At 38.8% G+C, this 21020-nt stretch overlaps 1 long non-coding RNA gene across 1 annotated transcript in view; it reads right to left on the bottom strand.

Annotated features, from left to right (window-relative positions):
- Positions 1-1508: 1508 nt before the first annotated feature.
- The window catches only part of LOC117430743 (uncharacterized), a 35185-nt gene continuing 15673 nt past the window's right edge, over positions 1509-21020 (bottom strand). The window contains exons 2-3 of the long non-coding RNA XR_009308960.1: positions 5461-5558; positions 1509-3293 (exon numbers count right to left, since the gene is read on the bottom strand). This is a non-coding gene — a long non-coding RNA (uncharacterized LOC117430743). The remainder of the gene's footprint in view (positions 3294-5460; positions 5559-21020) is intronic.

The following is a 21020-nucleotide window of genomic DNA, read 5'->3' as shown; positions in this document are numbered from 1 at the left end:
GCTATTGCAATAATAATAATAATAATAATAATAATAATAATAATAATAATAATAATAATAATAATAATAATACATTAGAAGCTACAAGGAAAGCTCGGTTACAGGCAGAATGGAGATTTTTGGTCTAGGTGAAAAATAAACAGTTACTCGTTTAAAACAATGGTCTGTGTTTTTCCTTCTGTTTATTGAGCGCATATGAATTATGCACATCAGTGCTGTCCTATTTAAATTACGTACCATCCCTTCTGTTGAGTCTGTTAAAATAATTAAAATACTTAACATTTTATAGTGTGGGCCTATTTTGGAAAAAAAGACCCTATAGCAACAAATAATCTACATCCATCAGTCCACGTTTAGAATTCAGACAAACATCAGCATCCTACTAAATGCACATTTGAACTCATTTTAAACTCATCTAAATAATGCGCATTCTGTACAGAATAATGTATTTTAAACATAAAGATGTCAATTGAATTTTTGTATTTCTATCCATAGGCTACCTTCCCTGGAAAACACAAACAGCGAAAGTCCTTGGTGAAATAATGACAATTGCACCTGTTTATATTGTGTAGTATACGACTGCAAGGACTGATTGATTTTACATGAATAAAAAATGAAGAAAAACCGTATAAAAGTGTACCACATTATTTGTTTTATGATAATTTTGCAATTCACCGTTGCTTTCCCCTTCGTTTCACTGCTCATTCCCCATGGTTTGCAATGTTATGTTTAAATATTCTTCATCATACCTCTCTGGGCTTTACAGCGTTTACCTCTGGTTTACCATGCTTTTCCTATTGTCTTTATTACACTTTGCTTTTATCAGGGCAGTGCTGTGGGTGCCCCACAGTCATGTTCAGTTTGACACTATAGAAGTCATCGTTTAGCCCTCTGAGCACTTCAGAGAGTCCAGTTTGTTCAATGGTGACATGTGGTTCTGTGTCTATGTATTATATATGAATGTCGTATGAAACGTTTGGTATTGCTGTTACTGTACGTGGTCAGGAGCGTCCCCTTAATGTCTGGAATATAAGCAGTGCTTTAAAACAGAGGCATCGGTGCTCAACTTTTTAAACTGCCACGGAGCCAAATAGGGTCCTGACACTACTTGCAGGCAAAGGAGGTTATACGTGACATTTTAAAGCTCTGTGAAAACTCAGGGAACAAAATATGTTTGAACATGGCTAACAACCTTTTCAAATGTAAAAAACATTGTTAAAAAACAGCTTTTACTGTAGCAGAACACCAAAAACATGCCAATAAAGCATGAGCCATATGTTAGACTTTCATATGATATTCAAACAGTTGTCCAGAGACCATAATGGATAACGTTGTTTAACATCTGTTAGAAAGCTTAATCCATAAATACTGGATATAATAATAATAATAATAATAATAATAATAATAATAATAATAATAATAATAATAATAATAATAATAATAATAATAATATTTATTTATTTATTTATTTATTTATTTATTTATTTATTTATTTTTATAGAGCGCCTTTCATAGTGGACCACCATCACAAAGTGCTTTACAGAGGTAGGCTGTAAACTGTGCATTATATGCAGAGTCACTTACAATAAGACATTGATTTAACATCTCATCCGCAGGATGGAGCACAAGGAGGTTAAGTGACTTGCTCAAGGTCACACAGTGTGTCAGTCAGTGGCAGACGAGGGATTTGAAGCGGCCACTTCTGATATGCAGGTTACAGATCTGTTTGTGCACTTGCAATCTATGTGACAGGGTTTGTCCTAAACATGTGATTTCTATTTAAACAAAGTTAAGGGATGCTGTTCCATGTGCTTTGTGGGCAATCAATCCTTGCTAAAAACAACCCCATTGCAATTGTGATAGCTTCTACAAGTTCAGAAAGTTAGTATAGGCTACCTGTTAAATAATGATTGGAAAAGCACTTATACTGTAATGGGATATTAAACAGGCAAACAGATCCTTATTAAGAAAACATAGCTGGTAGAAAGTCTCTGGGCAAACGTCTACAAAGTAAACTTGAAGCAAGTTGGTATTCTCTCTGAAGGTTGGAGAATCTTATTTGGTTAGAGGGGAGAAACACCCCATGGAGACCAAAGGAAGCTGTTGAGTCCCACAGCTGCCCTGCTGTCCAGGATCTGAGCATTGTCTGCAGCCTGAAACAACAGTGTGTTTTTTAAATATATATTTAAATTTAAAGAAATGGGCTTGTAACCAGGAAGTCCCCAGTTCAAATCCCACCTGCTAAATAAACAAATAATAATAATAATGTAATGCAGTAAGAGCCCAGCAGTGATACATAGGGGATGAGAAGGCGATAAGGTAAAGTGCTTCTCACTGTAGAAATCAAACAAGCTCGCTCCACCAGGTGTGTGGGCACTGATCTGCCAGGGTTTTGGGAGTGTCCAGTGGTAGGAAGGTCCTGGAATGAGGCTGTGTCTGTTCTGTCCACCCTTACAGGAGCAGCGGTGCCAGTGTCCCCTGGGGGAGCCTTCTGTTTCCTTCACACAGCTGCCTGTTTTCTTTAATGAAGCCGCTGCTGGCTGTCCTGACTGCTTCAGAGTACACAGTGTGCTCTACCTGGAATGTTTCTGACCCTCAGGGAGTCCTGCAGAGACATTGTCTTGCTAGAAACATCCACAGCATGGTGGACTAAGGGTCACTGTGGCTGCCTGTCCTGTTGCTTCTGTTAAGGTGGGAAGGCTTATTACTAATTAACTGGTTCGAGCCCTTACCTTTTAAATGTTTACCACAGTATTTTTGCACTTTGCCATGTTCTTTTAAATATACTTTACCAGACCTCTCTGTGCTTTACAATGCTTATGCTTTACCATTATTTCACTGTGCTTTTGTGACTATTTGGTTACAAAGAAACAAAATGAAGGCATTCAGGTTTCTTTGTGACTTTATGTGAAAGCTACAATTATTTTATAAAAGTATAACATAATTACAATATACAGCACCCAGGTGACGTCTTAATCACTGCGGAAAACAATACCAAATTAAAGGGAAATTGATTTTTACCACCACAGACTTTAAGACGGGCTATAGCCAAGGTTTTGAAATCTATTTTATTTCCTCTTATTTGCACTAGCAGGACTGTCACTGTTCCCCTTCTTTTTTTGTTGAATATCTTTTGGGTAGTTGCTTGTATTTTATACTTCAATTTGGAACGTACAGGTATTTCAAAGGCGACGCTGTGGATGAAAAGTTACTGCTGTTGATTTCTGGTACCTCATCACTTCTGGAGTTGTAGTTCAGACTCATTCCAATGCAATGCAATCAGTCCAGGTGACCTACATCAAAAGAACCTACATCAGTATATTTAGAAATATCTGCATATTCTTTCGAAGAACCAAAACTTTGTCAGCATAATAAAAGAGGAACCTGTAATAATGCTAAAAGGTAATAGGAGTTTTAAACACTGGTTATCACTCCCAACCTCCATGTAAAACGACCCTTGTGTAACAATAAATATGTGTTGACTGCATAGCCCATGAAGCTACTCCACTGCTCTCCAGGTTGTCTGGCTGGTCTTTGGTTCCTTGTCACCATGAGGCCACCCCCGGTCCCAGAATCAAACTGCGGCGGGACATGACAAGCCACCAAATAGCTTTGTGACCACATGCTGCCCGGCCGTCTGCACCACCGTACCCCTACTGCTTCAAATGAGCTGCTGCTGGAGGGAGAGGATTACAAACAGAGGGCCAGTGAAATTGGTTTCTTAGATTTCCATCTTCCACCGGTCAGACCAGTAGAGACATCACTCCAGGACTCCGTCCCATTTCATCCGATTCCTTTCACTCCCCCCAGCTCTTTCCCTCTATTAGTTCTCAATGTTCTCCCCTAATCCCTGTTCCAATTACTTCCTCCTACCTATTCTCTGCAGTCTGGTGCCAGTGTGGACTCGCGCCACATTCATCTACCAGGTCCAGCATGCAAGCCCCCTCTTCTCCTTCATTTGAATTTTACATCAAGGCTATTTTAATCACAGCTGACAAAGCATTTGCTGTCTCCCTCCAGCCTCTGTTATTGTGTTTATCGTTGCCAGATTTGTAACCCAGTGGTTTTATTTGATGGAGTGTCTTCCATCAGCACCCTTTATTTACATGTACCTCATATAGTGCCAGCAACATTCAATTCTGGCGCCAGTAGACATGTGACATTTTTATTGCTTAGCAACCATAGATGATGATAGTTTCTCATTGGGTTTGGACAACTCAGATGACCCACCCACACTCATCAATTTTCACACAGATATGCACCCTTGTTTCACTAATGGCTTAATAAAGTCTTGAGAGAAGATTCCATCTTCAAGATAACATTACAGATACATAAACAGATACACACCCAACACCCAAGTGGAAGGCATCCTTCAAACAGGTCCGGAATGTTTTTTCCACAGCAGCAATTCAAAGCAGCACATTACTGATAATAAGGGCTGCATGAGCCGGCACCTGTACTGTAACCACAGTGATCCATTACACTTTGATGCTCGCCTTGGAACCTCTCACTGGCTTTGTAACTATCCTGCATTCAGAGTATAATTTATGCAAAACCTCTTTGTGATGAAGAGTTCTTTTTTTATATACAGGAAATGACCTGACTACACAGAATATGATTTTTAACATTGTGATTTACTTTTTTTGTGTTTATTTATTTATTTATTTATTTATTTTAATATGCATGTGCATGTATTTTAACCCCTTTTTTCATCATGGTAATAGCAGCGGGCATTTTGCCTCGGTGTAGTTCAGACTACAAGTTTTATCAATGTGGAAAACTGCTACGCAATAGGAGTTTTATTTCCATCCATACGTATATGCTTAGTTTACTGCAGAAAACCACTGAACAAGCGGTACAGAACCAGTGCCTAGGACGTCTTTTCGCTGTGCTTCAGTGATTCTTCTTTTACTGGTTTAGCTGTCTCAGAAGCCAACGTCTTTGATCGGACTGAGCCACAAAGATGAAGACAGACAGCTTTGCCTTTAGTTTTTTGGGGGGGCTTCCAGATCTTTGCAGTCTATTACTTGTTACACATTTTGCTGTTATTGTTTCTGTGATATAACATCCTGCACGAGATCACTGGAAATAACTCATTTTTCCATGTCAAGAGTCCCGGCACAGAAGGGGGAATGATACATGCTTTTATATGGTCCAATTGAAGAACAATATGGTCCAAGTTTCTTAACAAGCGCAAACAGGACATTCTATAATGACAGAAGTCTTACAGCTAGAATTGCAGTAGCATTGGCGTGAATGTATCCATCTTCTCAAATCATTTTCCTCAGCTTTCACTTGTGCTTTCTTTTTATCGCTTTAGTTTTTAAATACAATAAAATAAACTCTGTTGGGACGGATGGATATTGATATTTTCCCAGATCTGTAGCACAGGCCAAGGTAGATGAATTGTCAGTGCTCTACCTGGATCAGTTATAAAAATGCCTCCTCGGCTGCAGTTACCTGGGTGCAGACTGCAGATGAGAGAGAATGGTAAGGGTTAGAAGATGTGTTCCAGGTTTCCTCTCAGCATCCCGAAGAAATTCTCAGCAAACCAGCTCCTGCTTAAGCAATTGCCAAAGAGCAGTAACAAATAGAAATATCCAGCAAACTTAGTTTTGTTTAAAAATGTAATTACAAAGATAAAACAGACAGCACATTTTAATAAAAATAGTGACGGTGATGGTAATTAAATACACAATGTTGTTTAACCTTTTAAATTAATAATGATGATCATGTATTAAATACATCTGACGGGTGAAGCTTTTTTATGTCTAGAGTTATTGTTGAAAACCCCAATAAGTATGAATTATGCAGCTGTTAACCTTGTTGCAGGCTCACAATACCGTGTCATGCCCAGGGGTGTTAGATGATGGATGTGGACTCTGCTGCCGGTGAATCCCCGTGGGAGTCCCCACTGGAGCTGAGGTTATGGTTATAACAAGCGTTCAGTTTAGAGTCAAGACAGTTATGAGGTTAGATTAGTGTAAGAGGACAGATCTGTCTTTGTTTGACCATGACCATGTTTGAAGCACACTCCAAATTAACTGAAGGGCAGATTCGTATCAGGATTAACACGGGTTCAGAAGCTTCCACAGAAGGCTGGGAGGGACGGCTAAGCTTTTTTGTTAACTGGGACACAGGAATCTGAAAGCATCCCTCCAACACTACAGGTCAAATGGGGCCGCAGTGCAAAGTGTTGCCCAATCTTGTAAAAAGAAAAACAAACTGGGTGTCACTCTAACTTTCTGAGTGCCTGCCGATCACATAAGTTTTCTGCTACTGCTATACATATTGATAAACCTTTGAACTTTATCTTGTCATGTTAAGCAAACCAAAATCTACTTGAATCTGTGTCTGGTTACTGAAATGAAAAAGAGACATTTTCAAAAGCATGTATTAAAAAAAATGATATCATATAACATTTATATCCTTCAAGGCAGATATGCACGCTGCTGGTGTTTTTTTGGTTTTGTGTATTTCCAGGAATGGATTCCCATTCCTAGTTTCAGTTAATGCATAGTCAATCCTGGATACTTCCGGAGCTCTTCTGTAGAATTCCTGTAGAACGGCGTCGTCAAAAGAGGACAGGATATTAGGAAGTGAGTTAGAAAGCACCACATCCAGAACCATGGGGAGGAACAAAATAACCTCTAGTTATCTCCTGTTTCTTAATGAGCATGCTTTCCAACTCTGAATACATTAGAAAGGATCAATCCTACAGTCACAATGGAGCTTATTCTCCTACTGCAGCTTTAGTGGATTTTCAGGGAGTTTTCACAGCTTATACAGCAGCTGAAAAGCCAGGTGGAAGTCATGCCTGTTGGCTTTGCTTGCATTGTGTTAGGTTTAGTACCTTGTCTTTTACTAGGTGTTGATTGTTCAGTGAAAACCGAGATGAATACATTCTGGGCTTAGTACAAAATCTCAGGGCTTTAGGTGTCATAAATCTCTATTAATGAGTTATGGAATCATTTTTCCATATGTACATGGTGTACATTGCCAGACAAGTTGCTGCTGTGGAATCGGTGTCCCGAGGTTAAGTACATATCCTCATGCTCAGCCTGTAGACAGGAGGAGCGCTTGTTCTATTGAGTGTTCTACTCGGTATACATGTTACCCCATAGTGTCCATCGTAATATTCCTTCGTGTGGCCATTTTAATATTACACCAGGAAGAGTCAATACACGATACACATTATTTTGCTTTTAGCAACAGATAGCTGACTCAAAGAAAGCTGCTCAGAAAATGAATGTATTTTTTTTTCTTTAAGAATGTGTGCTTTAAGTCACGATACAGATAATTCAGCCCGTTGATGGGTTTAACGATCTGATGCAGCTAAAGTTTCAAGTCTGATTTTCTGTAAGCTGCAAACTGTATATTTTGACATGGAGGACCATAACAAAATAATCGTTTTAACTACCCTGCTTTCAAGCAGTCTGTTATTATATACCGATACATTGTAACTCACTGACATTTTGAAACAAGTAGCCTATTGTCAAAACAAAGGCATGGATTTGAAATAATTGCATTGCACGAATAGTTTCCTATCTGCAAAACTGGCCATGTTAATTGGTCCGTTTTTTCAGATAATTTTGCTAATAACAGCTGTTTCCTGAGATCTGTTCTCAGTTATGCGTTTGCATTGCTTTATTGTTTTAGTATTTCTTGTCGACCCATATATTGTATCATATATTTGATGTACTTATATAAGATCTCTCCCGCATAAGCACTTGGATGGATCAAGGGTGACATGACAGAAACCATTCTTCTGTCAGTTTGCTTGATTTTCTGTTTCTTTTATCCATTTAAAAATGACGAGTAGATTATATATATATATATATATATATATATATATATATATATATATATATATATATATATATATATATATATATATATATATATATATATATATAAATCATTTGATGGTCCAGGTTACTTTGTGATGGCATTAAATGTAATCCTCGAATAAACATTTACTGAAACTGAGCTAACAGTAAAAGGACTGAATGGCTGTGCTTTGACACATAATGAGTAGCTATCCTCAGGTGGTTGGAAATACGTTTTCTTTGCTTAGAAGTCAGTTCATTGGGCTAAGTGTTTTTCTCTCCAGTACTGTGCAGTGACATTACAGGTTGAACATGTAAAATGAATTAATTAGGTGTGCTTTAAATATTTTTTTTCCTCCGAAAAGAGAAGTTGGAGCCTTTATACAAAACAAATTCATACTAATCTCTGTTTAGCTTGATTAGTAAGCTACTACTGTCAACAAATCTAAATTAAGGAAGCAATAAAAATCTACAGTAAGGCTTTCTTCTTATTTAAAATTTGCATGGAGATTTGAGAACATCCTCATGCAGATTATCTTTTAATTCGATTTTAACCACAAGCACCTATCTGGCTAAATGGAGCTTGATATTACTTGATTTAAGGTCTCCGTGAAGAGTTCCGAAAAAAAATCTAGCGTTCCACGTTCCAAGGTGTTGCTACAACTGTTTAAACGACGTACCTGTCTCTTCTCTTTTCATTGTTAACATCCGGACAACTTTTATACTTAGAACTTTAAAGTTTTAGTACAACCTTTAACAAATCGAATTGACCATTCTAATACATGTTGTACCCGTATGATTCTAGATTCTGCCAAGGCAAATAACTAGTCCTGGAGAGGGCATGTGCACGGACGCTTTATTGGTTTGGTAGTTGTTTAATTTAGCGGTTTCTTTGAACGTATTGTCCGTTTACCTAGAGTCCTAGACTTTTGAGGAGTAAATCCAGCACGGCATTTTCTGTTACAATGTATCATTCTTATTACCTAACCTCTTGACATGTTTATAATCTACAGCCCCCGTCTATTTATTTAATACAATTGTACCCTGAATGGAGAAAAAATAAACAGACGGACTAAACATAGGCTCCGATTCTTCTTTTTCTGCAGTGAAAACCCCAACGGGACACAAAGAGGCTGGGTTTTTCGCCGCTGAAAATAAATTATTTTGAAGTGGAACCAATCATCTGAGGGATACTTCTCGTTGTCCTAACAACGCAGCTGAATCGAGAAGAGACTCCCTTTTTGTTGAAGATATGTTTTCATTCTTTCATTCAAACTGATGATGATGCTACTTTCACGCCCTGTCCTCCCCTATTGTAAAGCGAAACTTTTTTTTTGTGTGTGTTGTCTAAAAGTCCTTACTTTAGAGACGCCGAACACACGGCGGGTGACTCCTGCGCCATGACTTCAGCAGTCTGCCTTCTGTACAAGCAAGAGCTTTTAAATGGCTTTTCACTCCCGTTAGCTCTGAAGGGAGAAGAATCCTAAAATTTAAAATCCTGTCTTGAAATCAATAGGACAGAGCAGTTCGAATACCAGTCCTAACGTCATCTGTGTAGGCTACAAAAAAACCTTTAACTTGTACCATATCTAAAAGAAAAAACGGAAACATATCTATCATTCTCCATTATCAGATATGCCAAAGAAAGTATACTGTGAGTGTGTAGTGTGTTTTTCATTCACTGGACCCGCTATTCTGCGACCCCAGTGTTAGCAATGTGAACCTCGCATATGTGTACCGACAGTTAATCCATCAAAGCCCGTATTTTTATTCACAACAGCAATGTTGAAAACAGCTGATTCATCGGCCAGTACAGTTCAGTTTCTGTTGAGTATAAAACCAGTCCTATAGTATATTTTCATTCTTGGAAAGTCCCTGTCTAGCGTTCTAGTTTTTTTTTAGTAAACCAGAAATTTACTAGCAGACAATATGCTATGGGTGAAGTTTAATAGATGTTTATGAATGCGGTTCTAATGCTTTCTCTATCGTTTAGATTCTAGAACAGTTCTACATACAGGTCCATAAACAACCAACGTGTTCCCAACAGAACCTTCAGGCCAAGGTCAGGATTCTAAAGGGCGTGTCATTCCTACTTTGCCTATCCATATGAATTACCTTTCATTATAGGTTTTATCATATATATATATATATATATATATATATATATATATATATATATATATATATATATATATATATATATAGCTTAGGAGCATGCAACACAGCACACAGTGATGAAACAGTACTATAAACGACGTCTTTACATGTCTGCTACAATTACTGCTTCCCAGTAACATCTGTTCTTTTCATACATACATGCCAGCCAGCCTCCACGGTTGAAGCCGCTTGTTCCACAATGGGAACCATATATGTAGCCTCTCGGGGGGGTGGGGGGGGGGGCTGCTTTATACTTGACCAATTTTAGGAGTTAGGTATAAAATCCATTAAACCAATTACTTGGCGAGCACATTACAATTTATTTGCAATTAGTATAGAATGCTTCACTTTCGCTAATAAAGAACGGCAGATGCTACCACAGAAGGAGACCAGGTTTTTCGTGTAATGTGCCTCTTCTGTCATATTAAATATCTGTCTGGAAATTGCGGAAAAGCGATCCCGTTGACCACGTATATATTTTTTTTGTAAAGTCTTAGGCAAAATATGCAGGTGTTAAAGCAGATTGCATTTTAATGAGCTGTTAAGGAAACGGTTCTCTGTGAAGCACCTGCTAAAACAAACTGTAACATGCGTCGTGCTAAACAAATTCAAAACAGCTGTGTTAAATACTCCTGTCGATCAGCTACACATGCTGTCTTATCATTGTACCGCGAAGTACATTGTTATCAGCACAACGCCATACCTGCCATGTGCAAGGAAAGGAAGGCTGTTCCTCCATCAACATGCAGATAGATTTAGAAGCACATATTGAAATGCAAAGCGGTCGTGTAAGTACAGTGCTTTACAAAAGCGTTGATGATATGTAGCCACAGTGGCAGTTGTGTGACACTATATATTTCCGTTATCCCTTCACAGGACGAAGGGAGAGGAGCCCGTAGATTGCTGAAGCTAAAAACAACAAGGTTCAGGTAACGCATCGGCTGTGGAGACGGGGCTCCTGCGAGACCCGTGTGAACAGCAGAGTGGCGCAGGTTTGAGTCTGACTTCCGGGTGATGTCAGGGGGTGGGTCCCACGAGGGCCCATATGAAAAGAAAATTATTTTATTCAATTGAGAAACAGCCGGTAAGAGCGAAATAATGCTTTTTATTTGTTATTGTAGACCGTTTATTTTAGTAGTGCCAGCCCATACAATCATACCACAGACTGAAATTGAACAACATCGACTAAAATAATACTTTCCTCTAAAAACGAAAGAACAGATTATTATTATTATTATTATTATTATTATTATTATTATTATTATTATTATTATTATTATTATTATACAAACTACACAGGTAAAGTGTAAAACCTATAAGCCCAGTCTCTGTTGTCATTTTATGACATGCTTTATTATAATTTCTGCCGGTACTGTGCTTGAAGGAGCAGGCTTGGTTTAATCAGAACAGTGCAGTGCTTTGGCCGGCAGTCCTGTTCACAACATGCGGTAGCTGGTCGACACAACGCCAGAAGGAGGACTGAGATTCCGAACTTCAGCGCTGCCAATTGGCTTGAGATTTTGAAAACACGGGGCAGATGCTACATGATTGTAATCTTAATCGCCCCAGACGTGAAGGTCATTCTGCGTGGTGATAGAGGTTTTACTTCTTACATTCGGATACTTAATATAGCACTGAGCTAATTTCAGAAACAAGACCAGACAAGGTATATTAAACCGTTTACTTCACGTGTACAATAAATGACTCGGAGAAAAATGTACCTGGGAAACTATAGGACAAAAAAAGTTGTGCTTTTATTTTAAAAAAAAGTCCGAGATGGGGAGGATGATATTGACCTTGATGAGCAAAAATACAGATTAATACTCCAAATCAAGTTATTATTAAATAAGCAGTTTACCAAAACATATCGAATGTCTTATTGTCCTACAATTCAATATTTCTGTTACGATTACAAAAAAACCCCACATTTTAGTGATTTTACGCAAGCCGTTGAGGTTCTAAGGTGCAATGTGAATGTCCCTTTGATGTCTCTATCTAACGAGCACAACCCATTTCCTTTGATTCGTTTCATTTATTTTTTCTTCTTCTTCGGGATCAAATTGTTGAAAGTATTTCCAGGGCATGCTTCTGTTTTACTTATTAAAATAACTAAACTTAGGGGCTTACATGGCAAGCCGACCTTTTTGATGTGTTTAAGATGTAAGCAGCAGTAGGCCTCGCTGTTGTTTGAAAGAAGTCCGAATTATGAATTTGAATATAAATTATGAATTTGAATATCAATTATGAATCTGAATATACATATTTGCACGTAGTCTGTTTCCCTTCTTGGACGCAGCAGTCAGACACACCCCTGTAGTGTTTTGCAGATAAACAGCCGCCTCTAGATATCGAGTACCATTCAAGGAGCTGGAATAAAGCGGCGTGCTGTTAGAACATTTGAACAGGCTACGTGATGACGCACATGTATGTAGGAAACGTGTCTGTGGAAAAGTACACATAACGGGACTGCTTTTTTCAGCCGTGTTCCGGGTTACGAATCTGTGAAACGCTGTAATTTATTATCCAAACCTTTTCAGTTAACCTTATATTTCATTGGTTTTGGCTACTTGTGGGACCTTTTGCTCGTGCTGTTGGATGGGTTTGGAAAAAACTAACAAAAAAATAATCAAAATCCACAAAAACTTTTAATTTTCAGAAAAACTCAAAGTATGCTAGCCGACGTATAGGTAGGGAGCTATCTAAATTAATGCTTAACTAGAAGCTCCTTATTTTAACTTGTTTTAGGCAATAACAAAAAAAACTAGGAACTCAGAAAAAAAATATCGAAATGTTTTTGATGAGGAATAGCAAGCACTTTTCCTGCTGTTTGCAGGTCTCCTAGCGACCGCAAACAAAGGCAGGACAGATTTGGAGTTTCCCGCGGAGCGGCGGCCATGGCGGCGCTTTGATCTATAATGGGAAATAGCTGAGCGGGCACTATTGCCATTTATTCTTTATTTTATCTGAGGTTGTTTTATTTTATTTTTTTTCGAAACAGCCAAATCGTCATCTTTTTTGTGGAATCGGTCTTCACAAATCAGCCATGGCGACGCGGTTTATTGAAATCGTTACAGTTTTGATTTACATTCCACATGGTTTATTTGGTACAGGAGATTGGAACAAAACGTCATGAATCAATGATCTGTGCCCTCTGTGTTTTTAGTATCGTAAAGATGAATTACTTTCAGGAGATGGCTTGACAGTCGCCTGAATCTACCCAGGGGAGCGCGGGCGCGCGCACAATGAGCCTTGCATTTTCGCTTTGTATCTACTACCTCTGGAGAAGTTGCGAGAAAAAAGAAATTGCATGCATAATAGACAGTTTGCAGTGTGTTCTTTTTTCTTTCTTTCTTTTTTGACAAACTCTGCTTTTTTTGTGGCTTTTGGTAGAACTGAAGAATATTCGCTCCCATGCAGTTTTTGAAACAGATCTAGTGCAGTGCATATAATGTGACCATTCAGCATCTGTTATGGTTTGCAAAATAGAACGGCATTATTATTATTATTATTATTATTATTATTATTATTATTATTATTATTATTATTATTATTCCGAAGAGCAGAAACCCTGACATGGTCTATACGAGGCTTCTATTTCTGTTTTGTATGAAGAGGTTGATCGGATCATTTATTCCGCGCCAGCATACATTCACAGCGCCGGGGAACTCATCTTTTAGGGGTAACCATGATGAGGTGTTTGATGCAATTTTGCAGGACCCCTAAGTATTAGTAATAAGAATAAGAAGAAGGGGAAGGAGTATGTAACACAGCGTTGCATCAAAGCAAACTGTTAATGTATGTTTTATATAAGCTAAGTTATTTATTTGATTTGTTTGTTTTAGTCCACTAGGAATGCTGGGAAGTGCTTTGTGAATATGGCCCAAGGTCTATGATGTCTTTAGGAACAATCAGATCAGATCATTCCCTAAGCTGTGGCAGATCTATATAACGTTGTCCTGTTTAGATCATTAACATCGACAGACCCATATAGTTTAAGAGTGAATACATTGCAAGTTTGATGTGTTTATGTTTCCCTTACCTGTTATGAAATTGGCGATCATTCTGAGTGGTTCGGAGTTCTTTGGGAGTTACTGGCAATGAAACCCTCGGTTAAAATGTACGTTGAAGATTTTTTTCCCTTAAAGGAGTCAGAACCAAACCCGCTCTTTATGTCACAGTATGCCCACAAGCCTGTTATTGCTCTCCATTGACACTGAAACAGTTTTTTTCAACCCACCACTCTAGTTTCAGAGTGCAGTCATCACAAATCCTTAAGGGGGCGCACTTCTGGGTAATTTCCGCATTAATAACTGACGCGTACTATGTTGTGTCATTGACGTACTTACAGTGGCTACAGAAAAAGAAAACGAGACATCATGGGTCAAAGGTGGCTGAATAAGTTTTTCATCTGAATGATAATATAACATGGAACATCAAAGCGACCAAGGCTAAAGATCACTGTCTTTATTATTTCCCTTTGCATCGCATGTGATTGAAACGATGCATGTGCATAATATCTATAATGAGCTGTGAAATTATTTTATGGTTATGGATTTTCTTTTTTTTTTTCAGTGTTGGGACAGCAGTGTACCTTGACTAACTGGATGTGGGTTTATGCCTATACTGTAGCTCCCCTGTTTGATCATGTAACTCCCATCAATAAACATCAACAGATCTCTTCTCATAAGGCTTTGAAGAACTCTCGAGGTCAGTTTTTAAAATCTGGTCTGCCGCAATGATATAGGCTTTTCGGTCTATACTCTTCCACAAATGCATTCTCCACACACTGTCTTTAAAACCGGAAAGTGTCCCTTGAACATGTCTATGACGCTGTTAGGAGTTTATGGCCCTCTGTTTTCTCCATACAGTATAAGCTGGACTGCTGGTAATATACAGCATTCCAATTCCATTCCAATTGGTCAGGAAGTGCATGTGACTAACATCACTGTCTCAATAGGTTAAAACATGATTCAGTATCTGAGAATTAGAACAGTACAGCATCTTCATGCTTGGGGGCTCGTTTTCAATGAGTCTATTGGAAAAGCGGTTCTGTATAGGCTTAAAAGCCCCCTTGTGTGGTCCGATTCCTTGGTCTTCATTGAGAATTCCTGCAGTGCTGGCCAAGTTCATCCGGGAAGAATGTCTCACAACATGAATGTTTATCTGTCAATACTGCAGCAAACAATACCTGGAGCTATAGCTGGCATCTAGAGTTTTACAAATGTTTTATCTGAAATAAAATCAATGCTTTATCGCCGGTCTATCTTTCAGTTTGTGGTTGCAGCTCAAGCTCCGCAGGCCTCCAGCTCTTTGCAGAGTCGTCGCTTTCTCTCTCGTTCAGACACGAAGTAGAAACCTGTTAACCCCTTGAGTTCTAGCTGTTCATTTTGACTGATTGAATCAGATGCTGACGTGGGGCGTGTTAGTCCAGAAGTCTGGTTTCATTTCTCTAACTAAGGCAGAGATCTGTCTCTTGCTCAGATTAGTGTTTGGAATAGACAATACAAATATACAATCTCACCTGGATTCTTTTTTATTGTTGACCATTTGACATGACTCTTAGAAAGACAAAGAAAGATAGCTACTGTACATGACAAGGGTCTATCTCAGCTCACCCCATCTTCAAACAGATCCAGTCTTCAATGTGTTGTTTAGCATGACGAGATGTGAGAAGTATTAAAACATGATATTGTTTAAAGATCACGCCTACATTATAAAATGGAAGCAATGTGGGGACGATTACAATACCAATATATCTTGATTGTCAGTCACTTGTTGCACATTCCTTGTCCTTTTGCAGATGTAAGTATGTGTTGAGGTGCATGCACTGAGCGTCCTGTGTGGAATCTTCCTGTTCAGAGGTGATGGAGGCACTGGAGTGTCTCTAGGGTAACTGCACTCAGTGATGCAGACTCTTTCTGCTATTCGCTGGTTCACCCAATCAACTACTAATTAGATATTAGGTGAGTGTTTAATTTTTTATTGATTCTGTTTTTGCAACCCAGATTTCTTAAAAAAAATCTTTGCAAAGGACAAACTGGAAAAATAAAGTAAGCAAAACTGATGGTTTGGTGTCTGCAGCTTTTGGATTGTTCACTTGATATAAAAAAAACATTCTTGCTTGCACTCTAACAAAAATAAAGATTAAGCTGTCGAGTGCAGACAGTTCATTTTCAATGGGAATCTAATGAGTTTCATGTCTCAGAGCAAATAGCTTGACTGTTGCAGATTGAGCTAATTTCTTGACCAATTTAATGGTTATCCTTTGGATGGATAAGAGGCTCAGGGGTATACCACTCACTATTTGAGGAATGAGCTTTGCTTTGATTACTGTAGTCAAACTGAAAAAAGGAACATGTTTTTCTTAAGTGTAAAATCACTTTGCATAAACACTGGGCAAAAAGGCATATAGCCCAACAGAATTATTTTACATCTGAACCAGAAAACATGAGTAGATTTTTGTACCTGTTTGATACCCCAAATCCAGTCTTCATCCTTTAGAAAAATAACGGTACACTCTCCATACAAAGCTGATCCACCAGATTCCTGTAGGGCTGCAGCCACATTTCTTGGCACATAATCAATAAGTTTGCAATTGACCTCCTCGTGGTGTTTTTGACCAGCCATCCATTAAAGGTGATGATTACTTTTCGAGAAACCATCTATCCAAATGAGGCGGCCGAGGTTTAATCAGGTTAAGGTCAGGAGAGGCCAATGAGAAAGGCGTCCCCTGTTGGTTTCAGGCTCATCGAACCACTCTATCATCTTAGAACTGATCACACGCCATCAACGCCATACACCATCTGCAGTTGATCTGTAGTATGTGCAGTACTTTGTTTTCAGGTAAAATCAAGGACAACGAATCATTGTGCATCCAATACAAAGCAGCCCAGATCTAGTTTGTTATCCCTGGTTCAGTCTGGAAACTCCATAGATTATTAAAGCTTAGACGAGGCAACACTACTACATAATACATGTATTACTCCACATGATTTGGCGTTTGGCCTCGCCTTTCGAGGTACCCCTGCCATAAATTAGCTTGCATATAAATGGGCAGGCTGACCATAGGGAAGCCATGAGCAGCAGGGCAGCATAGAAGAAGCAAAAAAGCAGTTGGAGGTTGAGGAGGAGGAGGCCAACTCTGGCACATAGCAAGGGTATCATGGACTGAGGTAAGATATATTTTAATATTCACATTTATATAGCACCTTACATCATATGGACCCCAAGGTACTTTACACAAAGTTAAAAAACTTAAATACAAGATTTGGTAACAGAAAGACGGACCTTTTTTGCCAGACATTGGACCAATTGTTTATCGAAGGACAAATAAGATACTAGCTGTACGACTGGTCATTTGTTCTGGTATTGGAAGCACCTAAAATATGTTTAATGTTGATGTGGTTTGATCTAAGGTTAAAAGTGAGTTCCCTGCCTGAACCGCCACTTAGCTTAATTTCTCTACCACTGACGAGTTGTGAAAACACAAACCTCTATTAAAATAAGTGATCCAAGTCACTGCCATGGGGGGACGGACATTGTCTAAACTAATACCCTGCTATCAGCACCTTGGACAGCTAGCAGGACAGACTCTAGGTGCAGTGCTTTCTAGATTGGGCTCCAATAATTCCATGCATTTGACAGTGTTGGGCTAGAGGGAATTGACCTAGGAAGTTCGAGGTCAACAGAACTACCCGAAAGTAAACAAAGAGCTTTGGTAACCCAGAAAGGTACCAGATCATTAAAAATGAAAATGCAGGTTTGTTATTTTATATATAAGGAAGAAGAAATATGTGTGTGTGTGTGTGTGTTTATACGGTACACCTTACTTCGCTATAAACCCTTTAAACAACAGGAGGCTGATGTCACATCCTTTTCAAGTCTTTGATGATCTTTGTGCCGTTGGAGTGGAGCTTTTCTGTTTCGATGTATAGAAAGGAGACTGGAACAATAGCTCATGGAAATTCATTAACAGCTGCAATCAGTGCCTGGGTTATTGTGCATATTGATTAATGCCTTTCAGACGCAGACCTCTGCAGCCCTTGTCTTCCAGAAAGGTACTTCAACCTGTACACAGACCGATCCGTAATTGTTCTCTGAGAACCTTAAGGGTCATGACTCAGTAGTCCTTGACACCCCTGATGAACTACAGATACTGGGACGAGTCAGGCACCATATGTATATATGCTATATTACACAAACATATGTACGCGTTAGTGGCTTTCTGAATGGGAAAACAAGCCTATGTACAGCACTGTTTTATAGATGTTCCACTGCAACAGCGCAGACAAAACGAGAACATTGTCTGCATGGATATTCGAGTGTGATCGTTGCCTTCTGCTTGAGTCAGGTTGTTTTTCAGCCACAGGGGTCTCACCCCTGGAAATCAGGCGCTCTCTGATTGAAAACAGCGCCTGTAATTAGACAGTGCACTATTTGTAACCCACTTGGCTTACATTAGTATGCAAAGCTGCTAGTCAGCTAATCTCGGCAAACCGTTTGTTTCTTTAATTGCCCTCTTAGGACAAAAGTGAAGGGGGAAAGAAAGAATAAAGTAAGACACTAGGTGATCGGGGAGGAAGGGGCTGCTCACATGAAGGGGACCCTTTTCCCTTTTAGCAGAGAGGTTAACTAATAGCTCTAAATAAAAACAACAAATAGATAGTTCATTCATAGAAGTGCTGTCATCGATTAATAAGGAACTACAAGTACATCTATGAGAACTGAAATGACTTTAGTACACATTATTCAGTACAGACATAGACAGGAACCTCAAACCACAGCGCAAATAGACCTTCCCATTTCTAAAGCCTGCATTGCTCATATAGACGAACTGAGGCAATTACAATCAAAGTGTTTTCTATACGGTATAGTCATAAATAAGATATGATAAAACACGTAAGCATACTAGAATTCATATTTTTCTGATTGTGAAAAAATGGACAATGAAAACGTGTTGCTATTTTCTCCTGCCTCCCTACCTGTTTTAGATCTTGTCTCAGTGATCAAACCTCCTGTTTCATGCATTCAAAGTCCAGACTTGACTGAAGCGTAAAGCAGGCGAGGACTAAATCCCCAAAGGATATATATATTTCTAGTCTTAGAGGTATGATCGATTATCTTTAATTTCCAAAAGAATATGCCATCATTTATTCGTGTTATTTTAATTATGTATAATCAAACACAGCTACTTCCTGAGATAATAATCCAATGATAATTGTCTTTTTATAACACACGCGTTATATCACGTGTTTTTTGTTGCTGGCAGGGGGCTGCATTTAATTACGAGTCCTAATGATGTTCAGACTAATAAAGCCGTTATATTACATGCGCCCTAAATGATTTAATCACGACCACAATCAATAGTAGAGCTACTGTGTTTGTTATCACTGTAAAGCGCAATTCCTTAATTATCGTTTGTTTTTTGTACTAAAGCCAATTACACGATTCGTTCAATACATGCTATTTTGTTTGTAACATTACAGAGTATTTGAATGGATGTGCCGATTGTGTTCTTGGGCGTTCCAGAACCTACTTGCAAGGCTTCTGTTCAGTAACCTTTGGGATTTCTGTATGGACTCTTGCGTTATATAAAGAACTATTATTATAAGAGAGTTCTGCATACTAGATTAACAGTAGAAACGTTCTGTTTTAATAATTACGTGCGTCATTGCAGGAACCCGGGTCGAATATTGTTCAACAGTTCTATATAGAACGCCACTCCAACACTCATATGCGCCCTGGAATAAAAGGATACGAGCATAACATTTGGAAGCCCTGATAATGATGACATGTGAGATCAAATCGTTCTGTTTCGAACCATTTCAAAAGAACGCCGGTTGCTCAGTATAATGGTTCTAGAACCTGCGCTCACAAGGGTTCCATGCAGAGAAAGCATTTGGTTGAAGGAAATGGGAATCGTAGGTTCTTGTGAATTAAAGATAAGATATTGCTTTTCCATAATGGTCAGATGTGCCCCTTTCCATAACCGAGAAGGGATAACAGGGACAGTGTTAATGCCAGCAGACAGACAGACAGACAGACAGAGGACCGCCACTTATATAAGTCCGGTGAAGTACATAGGAAGACCCATAGGTTTGTGAGAATGTGCGCGAAGACCCCAGGTCCGACTCCTAACCTTCATTTGAAATGGATTGCCAGTGAAGTGGTGTAATCCCATCAAGTCGAGCGCTTTGAGTAAGGGCGAAGGCTTCTGCGTATTCTTTATACGTGAATTCATATTTCCTACTGCTTAATGTGGGGTTTGCAATACCGATATACGACATGTAGCAATGCGATGACAAATACAACGGCTACTCTAAAGCTGAATAGCTGTTCATCGTTTTAAGTCGTTGACAGCCTTTTGAGGCTTGCAAGAATTTACTAACAGGTAAGAGATCTGTCCTGTATTGCGCGGTACTTTTACGGTTCAAACACTTTTAAATGGTCCTGCTTGATGTTTAAAGGGAATCGTGTTTTTTTTAAGAATAAGGTAAGCAAGCTGTTCTCTTCAGAAGTACCGTTTCTCCGGTAACTCTGTTATATATGAAACGTAATGAATTCATCTATCGGGCGAGGCTTGTCATGTCAAAGCTGACTGCGTGTGCCATCGTTTTAAATACCTGTCAGGCACTAGCACACCTGTTTGAACATTCAAGCTCCGCAGCAATCGAAAGCGGTGTGCTTGTATTACATTTAAATAAATTACAGGTACCCGCAAAACCATACACAAAATATAAAGAACTGCGCTAGTTGTTCATTTAATTGTGTTAGATTTTACATTCTGTCACGAAACTGTGCACTAAAAACACACATTTCTGGTAATGCGTTTCAGAACTGTGTTTATAACGCGTTCTCGTTTGGCCACAGGTCAGGAAGCCTGTATTGAAATCAATATACACACCGTTTTGAATTTTAACAAGCGCGGTCTCTTTGGGAGGAAACAGTTACGTTTCTGTTCGAATGGCGTACATTCGAAAACACAAGTCATTTGTTTTGCGAAACTTTAGTTTTGTTTTTACTTAAATGATTCGT

Source organism: Acipenser ruthenus, chromosome 26 (assembly GCF_902713425.1).
Source record: "Acipenser ruthenus chromosome 26, fAciRut3.2 maternal haplotype, whole genome shotgun sequence".
Classification (NCBI taxonomy): Eukaryota; Metazoa; Chordata; class Actinopteri; order Acipenseriformes; family Acipenseridae; genus Acipenser; species Acipenser ruthenus.
Note: the sequence above shows the minus strand (reverse complement) of the source record. Positions and strands in the feature narration are given on the sequence as shown.